This window comes from Lipotes vexillifer, unplaced genomic scaffold (genome assembly GCF_000442215.2).
Source record: "Lipotes vexillifer unplaced genomic scaffold, Lipotes_vexillifer_v1.1 scaffold13, whole genome shotgun sequence".
NCBI lineage: Eukaryota > Metazoa > Chordata > Mammalia > Artiodactyla > Lipotidae > Lipotes > Lipotes vexillifer.
Window position 1 is genome coordinate 728,894 of NW_006790761.1, and position 11,912 is coordinate 740,805.

Here is an 11,912-nt window from a genome sequence, read left to right on the forward strand (position 1 = left end):
AAATATATATATTTTAAAAGTAACCAAAAGTAAAAGTATGCATATTTTTAATAAGAGGACAGTTAAGGTACATATTCAGGCTTAACTTATGAAACTTATCCAATCATTAGGTCATTAGCTCCATCTGGCAACTAGTAACCTATTTTGAATATAAAGAGCATGTATACTATAAACTTTTCCTTAAATCCACTTGCCCTTTCTAGGATTTTTAAATCTAAGTTAACGCCAAACATTTTCTCTAAGTAGAAAGACCTTTCATATTTGATAGACTCTAAAATACCGTCCTGGGTTTTTAAAAATCTGTAAACTGATTAGTGTGGGTAATCATTTCCTTATGCTGTAGTAAACAATGGGAATACAATGCTCCCCAAAACTATTTTAATCTAAATTACTCTTTGATCTCTTCACTGTAGATCTTTTCTAAAATAATGCTAGCCTTTACAAATTTACTGAGTGCCATGTACTGTGCTGAACACTGCAGAAGCATTACGCTGTTTCATCTTTGTAACAATCTAGTGAAGTTGTCATTATTATCATCACTTTACAAATGAAGATAACAGAGTCAGAAAAGTTAAGCAACATAGCCACAGGTGTTAGACTGAGATGTGAACCAACAACTGACTTCAAAGTCTACATTGTTTCTACTACTATGCTATACTGTAAGAAAGTTGGCTCCAATGTCCCATTTCTTAAATATTTTTAATTAAAAAAAATTCATACATACACAATTGTTCTACTTCAAAAAACTATTCCTTTTCCTGCCTTTACACATTCTTTGTTATCACTCTGAAGTTCTATGTAAACATGAAATACAGTGGGAATTTATTAAATACAATTCCTTGGTGCTCCCATTCATACAGCATGGAATGGCAAAGAAGATACACATATTCATAATGATTGGATAACATGCCTCTTGAACGTGACTACACAGGATTACAATACTATCTAACAATGAAGTCTCAGTATACAGAACTGTTGTAGGGCTGGCAAGACCACCTATTTCCATACCTCTCATTTTACGAAAGGGGAAACTGAGATAAGCTGACTTGCTAGTTAGCAGACAGGAAACTGGCACTTGAACCCAGGTCTCCTGACTCTCAGTGACGATTATTCCACAGTGGGCCTCTGAGGTAATTCCTAGGTGACAGACATGGAAATACAGAGTCTTGCCATCAAGCTACTATGGCCTTCGCATGACAGAATCTGCTGGTGGAAATTAAAAAGGAGACTCCAAGTTCATGGACTTTATCATTTTGTTGTATCCTAGCATGGAGAGATCAGGAACTTTATCCACACACAGAGCCAGGCATATCTGACCCACCATTCAGCCAGATTCTGACCATCCTTCATTTGCTTCGTTCTTGCCTTTCTCCACTTGTGACACCATTTCCATTTCCACTTGCCTCACCCAACAATCATTAAATAAGTAGCAAATAAAAATTTCCAGTTTAAAAACCTAAATTAACCATCAAGTCAATTCCCAATTACATAATATCAATAAAACATCTTCTGGACTGTCTCTTTACTCCCAGTAGACACCAAGAGAACAGAAATTCATGTTATTATCTACCTAATTATACTTAAAGTCTTATAGGTTAAATTAAACACATAGAACTTTTCAGTGGCCAACATCAATGACTAATACATCATGGAAATTCCAAACACAAAGTGAGCAAAGAAGCAGTCTTTTGTAGAGCCCCAAACTAAGCATATTCAATTGATTGTTGGTATAGAATATACCCTAATGATAAATGGCACCAACTTACCTGTCTTCTGGAGATAACTAATGGAAACCAAGAATGCTTTTTCTGGGATCCAGTTCCTCAAAGTGAAAGTTTCTAAGAATGGTATGTAATAACTGGGGCTTCTTCCTTTACCAAAGTGCTGTTTGGTTACCTTTGTTCACCAGCAGCAGGAAACTGTCGGCAAACAGTATGTTCAGTCACACGTGTTCTCTATTAAGTTCTAAATGCTCTTATCACATGTTCAGTCTATAAAAATGTCCTTAATTTAACTGAAATGTTAGAATAAATACATTCTCATATGCCAACTGGGCTAAAAGTACTAGCTTTAAGGTTAGCAAGAGTCAGTGTGATCAAGCTAACATGACACAAAGAGTAAGATGGTTATCCCATCTCCATCTTTTCTCTCTTATCTAGTCTGAAAGTCCCACTACTAGAGTGGTTTCTCTGAAATGCTCTCAATTTCAATTCAGAAGGACAACCATTAAAATACTGTACTCCTATGTGACTTTCGGAGGTCTTTCGTGACTACAGTCCTCTCCTATTAGCATCTTAACTAGGATGTGGTGTTTAATCGATTACCATCACTAAAACTTTAATCCAAAGGATGTAAATCAAGTAGATTTCAATGGAAGTAAGGATAAGGGGAAGAACTGACATTGAAGAGGTGTTCTGAGCTAGGGCAGACTTAGGTAGAGGCGTCTAATTTTGATGGGGGTGGAAAATATACATTCATTCAGAGAAACTCCTCCCAGGACTTCCCTGGTGGTGCAGTGGTTAAGAATCCGCCTGCCAATGCAGGGGACACGGGTTCGAGCCCTGTTCCAGTAAGATCCCACATGCCACGGAGCAACTAAGCCCGTGCGCCACAACTACTGAGCCTGCACTCTAGAGCGTGCGAGCCACAACTACTGAAGCCTGTGAGCCTAGAGCCCGTGCTCCGCAACAAGCGAAACCACCGAAATGAGAAGCCCACACACCACAATGAAGAGCAGCTCCCACTTGCCGCAACTGGAGAAAGCCTTCGAGCCGAAGACCCAACAGAGCCATAAATAAATAAATAAATAAATAAACTTGCTAAAAAAAAGAGAGGAACCCCTCCCAGCACAGCACACCCATGTAGTTGGATACATATATATAATCTCTAATATCTGTATATTTATTAATATATAATTTTATTATTATTTTTTAATGTATGACTGAGCTGGCCAAAAATTAAAGGAGTAACTCAAATTCAGATAAATCAAGAAAGCACAAATCCAGAAGAGCCAGAGAGTGCTGGAGCTATGGCTGCCCTGGGGACTTTCCCCATCCCCAAATCACAGGTGGCTACAGCCCAGGATTTAATCAGCCACAGAGAGGGGAAAGGAGACAAAAACTGAGACCTAAATAGGATTGGAGGTCAGATCAACGAGCTCCACATAAAGTCAGGACCTCTGAAGGATGATACCCTAGGTGCTTGAAGTAGGAAAAAAGAACCTACCATGTAAAGAATACAGCAAAATTTCCTAACCACAAGCCCATACTGATTAAAGAACCTTCTGAAGGATATACTTCAAGAAAGAAAATGATCTCAGAAGGAAGATCTGAGGTGCAAAAATAAATGGTTAGTAAAGAAAATGGTACGTATGTAAGTTATTCTAAACAAACATTTGTTATAAAACATTAACAGGTCATTTGCAGGGATTAAAAAAAAAGTCAATATAAAATTAAAATCCTAAAAAAAAGAATAGGACAGAAAATAGAGTTAAGTGTCCTAAGGTATTTGTATTGTTTGGGGGAGAGTAAAAATATTAATATTAGACTTAAGTTAAATAATATGTGTGCTTAAAATTTCTAGGATAACTACTAAAAACAGACTGTATAGCTTCCAAAGTACGAAGGAATAAATCAGGAAGGAAAAAAATCTTAAGCAAGTCAAAAGAAGGTTGAGCTAGGGGTGGCAGGAGGGCAGGCAAAACTAACACAGAAAAAGTACGATGATGATGATAATAATAAAAATAATAGTTAACATTTATATAGGAATTATCACATGCCAGGCACTGCTCTAAGTACTTTACATACAATAGCTCATTTAGTCCTCACAACACCCCTCTGAGGTAGATACTATATATTATTGTTCCCATTTTACAGATGAGGAAATTGAGGCATAGAGAAACTAAACTTTTGCTAAGATCTCACACATAGTAGGTGTTACGTTAAGATTCAAACCCAGACAGTCTAACTGCGGAGTGTGAACTCTACATACTGCCTAGTAGACGATACACTGGTATGACACTTTGACATTTGTTCATATCCTTGCAAATCAATTTTTCTTCAGTCTACTGACTAAGAATGACCACCGAAGTGTAGCTACTGACGCTGCTCAAGATATTTCTTTCATTGACTATTTATAAATAAGCACAGAATAGGCAAGGATATGAAGTGGCAAACACAAAGTAGGCACTGTGCCAGACATTTTATTACATGGATTCTCTTGGCTAATCCTCATAATCACCCTGTAAAGTAGATTAATATCCCAAATTTTCAGGGGAGAAAACCAAAGAGCCAAAAATTTAAATAACTCACTAAATGGCAGAAATCCAGGTATGAATGGCTTCAAAATCTACTTACCAAATGTTTATTCAGCATCAATTTATGCCAGACATTGTACTAGACACTGAAGATATAAGAATAAATTTAGAAATCTAAGGTTCTCATCCTTATGGAGCTTATGGTGTAATGAGGGAGACAATCCAATAACCATGAAATTAAACGTGAACTACAAACATAAATGTTATAAAGGACAACAGAATTAAAAACTGAAAGGACAAAAGAATAACAAACTGACAGATGTTTTGAAGTGCTTTGAGATCACATAATAGAAAAATCTGACCTAGTCTAAAAATGTGAGGGCCAGTTTCACTGAGGAAATCATTTTTAGCTCATGGTTCCCAAACTGAATGCCAAAGTACCCTGGAGCACTGCAGCGAATTCACAAGAGTGCCCTGGGTTTACATTTTTAAGGGAAACAGAGCAACACTGTTAGATATCATGTGAACTATCAGCTATTAGATATCATGTGAACTATCAGCTCAGGGTAGCTCACAATTGCAACTTTAGATCATGCACATTCTTTTCGAAGACACATCTTTGTGATGCTGACTTTTTGGTGGGCAGTTGCTGTGATAAAAATAAGTACCACGTGAAAATTAATGTGGGAAATAAAATGAGTATGGAAGCATCTAACCTGATTCCAAGGTATGAGAAACTGGGCAGTGCCAACAGGCATTTACATCCAATTAGAAGTGACTGTGGTTACATAAGAATGAAATAAAGTTGCTACTTCTTTTAATGTATATGTACTGTTTCTTCAAACAGCTACTAAGTTGTTAGAAAATACTTATTAAGTATTGTTTGGATCCAATTACTCAATAAATACAACTGTTAGATACTTATTTTGGACTAAGGTGTTTGTGAAAAAAAATACTGACACACTAAGAGGACCATGAACTGATAATGTTTGGGAATCTCTGTATTAAGCTAAGATCTTAAGGTTAAGTAGGCACCTCAAACACCATGCAGTAGAATGAACAGGAGCAAAAGACAGGGTCCCCATCCTTGAAGACATTACAATCTAGTTAGGGAGGCAAATCTAAAAGATAAACAGTTTTGTTTTGTTTTGTTTTGGCCACATTGCACGGCTTGAGGGATCTCAGTTCCCTGACCAGGGACTGAACCCAGGCCATGGCAGTGAAAGCCCAGAATCCTAACCACTAGGCCACCAGGGAACTCCTGATAAACAATTTTAGAACAATTTCATGTTAAACTTTAATATTTGCAAAAATCTTTCATATCTTTTCTCATGAAATTCTATCAAGTATGTGTCTTATCTCTACTCTAAATTGAGAACCTCTAGAAGGCAGTATCCCCCAACACAGAGCAAATAGTTTGCATTTAGGAAGTGTTTTCTGGGTCAATCTCACTTGCGTCCGTTTACTCTCCTTAGCCTTTTCTCAGAATTGAAACCTCCAACTACCCTATGCAAGGGTAACTCTGCTTTAAGTGTTCTCCACTCCCCCACATCTCCTGGCTGCTTCTTTCCTACTGTCCTTCTAAATTCAGCTCATAAATATCATTGCCCCCCCAGGAAGCCTTCCCTGACCCACTGAGCTGTAACTTAAATGTCCCTTATCTAAATGGTCTGTGTGTATATTTCTGTCATAGGACTTACCACTCTGTCCTGTCATAGTCACTGTTTAACTTCTATATCTCACAGCTCACTGTAAACTTATGACAGTAGGGTCTGTGTCTTATTCACTTTAGCAACTATCACAGTGCCTAGCTCTCAAAGAATGTTTTCTGAATAAATGACAAGTAAAGGGAAAATTTTTTTTTAAGTCTAATTATGCCTTTCACCTTAATGGACTTCTTGGAAAAAATGAGTAATTTACTCAGAAAAACTGTGATGAGGAGATTAACAGATTTGAAAAAATTAAAATGATTGGTAATCATCCAGTGCTAGCAAAAAAAAAGCATACAACTGCTGAAAGAAATGTAAGTATAATGTTTTTGAAAAGTAATCAAACAATTATCAATTAAAATTAAAAATGCACTTATCTTCTGACTTAGCAATCCCACTTTTAGGAATTTTGTTTGCAAAAATAAAAGCATCCATATGCAATATTATATTTACAAGGAAATTTATGAAGCACTGTTTGCAATAGCAGAATAATTTCCTGAAAACTACCCTGAATGTCCATCAATGGGGGGGAATGGTAAAACTATGCTATGGTAACATCCGTATTATGGACTATTCTGCAGCTACTAATAAAAATGAGTTAAGTCTATGTGTAGAGGCCTGAGAGGGCCATGATACATTCAGTTAAAAAACCCAGAATAATCCCATTTGGAGGCTAAAAAGGTAACTGTATGCACTTTTATTTGTAAAAATATTGAGAAAGAGTTAATACCAGACAATTAATACTGGTGACCTCAGGGTTAGAGGTCACCAACAAATATGTATTACTACTGTAACTTAAAATGGAAAGAAAAAAATGAAGTTTTCAAAAGTAAGAATAGTAAATAATCTGAACATATTCTCCCCTCCTCCAAATTCTTAACAACAACAACAACAAAAATCCCACATTACCATTACCTTAATGAAAGGGTGGTGCTTCAGGAGAGTCGAGGATTCTGTGGACTCTCTTTTACAGATAATTTAAACTTTCCTTTAAAAAAAACAAAAAACCCCCAAAAACCTATCTCTTACTCCAGCCCATCTCATCAAAAGGAGAAAGGCCTGTTCTGAAGCAAGCTTAATGTCCAGTGGATCTTCCTATCTCGTTTCTTTAATGAGTGGTAGTCTGCTTTAGGGATTTGTAATCAGGAGCTTAAAAGTTTTAGAATGCTCATCAGATTTTTACAACTATACCATTTATTCACTGAGAGTAAACTGAAGTGTTACATGAGAAATCAGAGTAAGACAGAGGTTTCATTCAAATACTTCTCGTCCTGAAATTGGGAGTACTAACTGCTCCTTGGGCGCCCCCTGGAGACCGAATTTTAAATTTTTTTACATCTTCAGGACAAACTGGTGTGCTATATATTCATTCAAAGAATACTTATTAAGCACCTATATGTCAGGCACAATGTTCAACACTAGAGACAAAAAGATAAATAAAATCAAATTTCTGATTTCTACATACTTAAAGTCAGTATCACCCAAAACTTTCTAAGCATAGCAGGTAGGATACAATGTCTAAGTTACCCATACAGGTCCTGGAGGAAGTTAAAACACAAGATGATAAAAATGCTTCTGGGGTGCTACCGAAAGCAATTTGGCATGGATATAAACTTTAGCATAATTGTTCATTTAAGCAGAATGTTCACCATCTTTAAAAGAGAGTAGGTTTAAATATCCCAGCTAACACATGCAAAACCGTGGTTGTTATTTTCAGACAAGTTTAGGTTATGGCACCATAATTTTTCTTGGGCCAAAACAATACAAATAAAGCTTAATTTAAAAAATTCAAAAATGACACAGTATCTTCCATCATGATTTTTTAGTCACAAGTTATTCCACAATAATAACTCCACTCTGAGCACTTGACTCCTGATTGCACTGCTTTAGAAAATGGCTAATTTTCAAAAACAACTTTGAGTGTGAGAAGACAGACTTAAAAATTAGTTAGAAAATAAAACAAAACTGAAAAAGATCAGTTCAACTAAATGGGCAAAATTCAATCTCAAAGCCTCCCTCAAACCTTTCCTTTCCAGTTCAAAACACTTTCAGAAGATGCTGCATCAGATTTGCCTTTTCTTCCTCAAGGTCTGGGAGAGCAAGTAGCACAGGTAGAATTCACAACTAGAAAAAAACAAAATAAAACAAGCAACAGCTTCCCTCTGGTAACACCCTCAACCATAACTGCAATGTCCCAGGATATTAGAGGGCCAGATATTCTCAGGTTCTGTAGCAAGGGTCCAAAGATGTACTTCTGGTGGCCTGAGTTGGAAATTAATGTAATCTTCCCAAAGAAACAATTCTGTTTCAGCCACATTTCAGGTACCCTGTTAGCTAAATTAGTAATGGCATGATAGTTGGGGAATTTAACCTTGATTTATATAACTTTTCCCCTACAGAAAAAAATTAGCTCCAAAAATTACAATCGTTTGGGATTCAGCTTACATTTGCCTGTATAATAAAACATTGAGTAAAAATGCAAAAGACTCACAAAAGAAAGAAAACAAAAAATCCTGACTTAACTGACCACAGACATTCCACTGTTTAATCCACTAGAAGACAGCAACTGCTGAATTATAAGCTATTTGGAATTGTAAGAAAACAGTTGAATTTAAGCTCATATAAGTGTTGAAATCTTAAAGAATAAGATAATACATTATAGAACATATCTCATCATGGAAATCTTATAATTCTTAATTAACAGGTTTAAAATATTATCCACCATTATCAAACAGAGTAAAGAATAAATACTAATTACAGAATGTGGAGATTATTTTTAACCCAGTGGAGTAATATGGGTATTATCAATTTGGGTATGAACACTTAAAGTCACATTATGATTCAAAAACAAAATATTTAAATACATTCCAATACATCAGTCATAAACCAATTTTTTTTTTTTTTTGCGGTACGCGGGCCTCTCCCTGTTGCGGCCTCTCCCGTTGCGGAGCACAGGCTCCGGACCCGCAGGCCCAGCAGCCACGGCTCACGGGCCCAGCCGCTCTGCGGCACGTGGGATCCTCCCGGACCGGGGCACGAACCCGTGTCCCCTGCATAGGCAGGCGGACCCCCAACCACTGTGCCACCAGGGAAGCCCCATAAACCAATTTTTAAAAAGTAAAACTACAGTGCACTTCAAAGTAAAAACAACCAATCTCATAAATTAAGAACAGGAACTCTAAAACAGAGGAAAAAATTATTTGCATCTATGCATGCCAGATATTTTACCTCATTTCATAATCATAAATACCATACCAGACAGGTGTTATTTCTTCCTTCTTACAGAGGAACCCAAGGTAAAACAACAACTTCTCTGGGACTAAAGAGATAGTAAATGGAACAGTTAGGGTTTGAACCCATATCTGTTTGACTCTAGTAAAGTCTTTTCCCCCTCAGAATGGGAGAAAATATTAGCGACCGACAACAGATTCATCTCGAAAATATACAAACAGCTCCTGCAGCTCAATATTAAAAAAACAAACAACCCAATCAAAAAATGGGCGGATGATCTAAATAGACATTTCTCCGAAGAAGACATACAGATGGCTAAAAAGCATCATTACATCATTGCTAATTATTAGAAAAATGCAAAATAAAACTACAGTGAGGTATCACCTCACACACATCAGAATGGCCATCATCAAAAAATCCACAAACAGGGCTTCCCTGGTGGCACAGTGGTTGAGAGTCCGCCTGCCACGGGTTCGTGCCCCAGTCCAGGAAGATCCCACATGCCGCGGAGCAGCTGGGCCCATGAGCCATGGCCGCTGAGCCTGAGCATCCAGAGCCTGTGCTCTGCAACGGGAAAGGCCACAACAGTGAGAGGCCCGTGTACCACACAAAAAAAATCCACAAACAATAAAGGCTGGAGAAGGTATGGAGAAAAGGGAACCCTCCCACACTGTTGGTGGGAATGTAAATTGGTACAGCAACTATGGAGAACAGTATGAAGGTTCCTTAAAAAACTAAAAACAGAGCTACCATGTGATCTAGCAATCCCACTCCTGGGCATGTATCTAGAGATAACCATGATTCAAAAGATACATGCACCCCAATGTTCACTGCAGTGCTATTTGCAATAGCCAGGACATGGGAGCAACCTAAACGTCCTTGACAGAGGAATGGATAAAGAAGATGTGGTTTATACATACAGTGGAATATTACTCAGCCATAACAAAGAACGAAATAATGCCATTTGTAGCAACATGGATGGACCGTGAGATTGTCATAATGAGTAAAGAAAGTCAGACAGAGAAAGACAAGTATCATGTATCTCTTACATGCGAATCTATAAAATGATACAAATGGACTTATCTGTAAAACAGAAATAGAGTCACAGATGTAGAAAACAAGCTTATGGTTACGGGGGGCGGGGGGGGAAGGGAGGGGGAGGGATAAATTGGGATATTGGGATTGACATTTACACACTACTGTGTATAGAACAGATAACTAATAGGGACCTGCTGTATAGTACAGGGAACTTTACTCAATATTCTGTGATGGCCTATATGGGAAAAGAATCTAAAATAGAGTGGATATATGTATATGTATAACTTATTCACTTTGCTGTACACCTGAAACTGATACAACATTGTAAATCAACTATACTTCAATGAAAATAAAAACAAAAAACAAACAAAAATAAAGTCTTTTCTCCTTCCCCTACTATGCTATTTACATGTAAGAGGTTTCATATATACAACAAAAACCTGAAACCATCCAATTGTCGTTTTTTAAAAAGCGAAAAGAACGAACAAAAATGAGAAAAATATGTATCTTTTGGTTGAATTAGCTCCACTTATAGTCTTACAAATGATCAGCAATTATAAATACAGCTGTAAAACACATAATGAAGATGTTACCATCCGACTTTTCCTAGATGCTCTTTAGAGAATAAAATATAGGACAGGAGTGGGTTGTATGAACCTGGGAGAGGAGTAAAATCCCAAAGCTAATAAAAGCCATATCCTGGAAAAGAGGAGGAAACTATTTTAGAAGTTCTGGGTCAAAACTTTTGCTGGTCACCGAGTTTCACAAGGATTATTTGGTGTTTTACAGCACTACTGGTCTCCTCTTCTGTTTCTAGATATCTTCTGTTTTCCTTCTCTCCCAAACATTCCCCAGATTCTCCAATAAGCCTTTCACCCACACTGCAGCTAACCACGTATCTGTTCGAAAATTGTTAACGGAATTGAAGCATTAACCTTACCACGTTTTTGGGGGAAAAAAAAAGTAACACCATTTTAGACTTGGGAGGCATTTCATACTGAGTTTAAATCTGTGTGCACAGCCTCAACTGTTCTAGTGGGGGCAACCGAGACTCGGAGAGAGGAAGTGACTTGGCCATGGACTCAGTGTAAGTTGGCAGCCGGGCCAGAGGTTGAAGTTTGATCTCATACTCCACGGCTTTTTCCAACCACACCAACCCGTGCTGAGCCTCAGGGCTGGTACTGACTTGGACGGGTTCAGAACACCTAAAGTAACGCCCTGTCGCCCAGGGCTCCTTTCTAGGATAAAGACCAATTAGTAGACGGTTCAGAGTTTGGCTGGCCTGCAGGAATGGGCGTGGTGGAAAAACCGGTCTCCCCATCAGGCAGCGGTGGGCTCACCCAGCCTCTAACCCAAATCGACGCTGCTGCCGCCTCCGGCCGCCCCACAACCAGCGACACACTGACCTCTGCGGGCTGGGGTCCCCGGAAGCGGACCCTCCCGGGATCCCTCTCCCAGCCCACTCTCGAGACGAACTTGGTCCCCAAAATGTAAGGAAAGAGGGGCGCAGGAACAAAGCAATCCCAAGCGGTCCCCCTCCTTTCTGGGTCCCCCCGAGGCGGGCGGACGTGGACTACCAGTTCCGACATGCCGCGCGCCGGCGGACCCTCGAACCACCGCCACGCCGACGGTGCGCCGGTCGCCGGGACTCGTAGTCCGCGGCTCCGGGGCGGTGGGGG

The 11,912-nt window shown here is 38.6% G+C and overlaps 1 protein-coding gene across 2 annotated transcripts in view; it reads right to left on the minus strand.

Moving 5' to 3' along the window:
- Positions 1–11,912, minus strand: part of CMPK1 (cytidine/uridine monophosphate kinase 1) — a 32,553-nt gene that overhangs the window by 20,366 nt on the left and 275 nt on the right. The gene's annotated exons all lie outside the window — the stretch shown is intronic.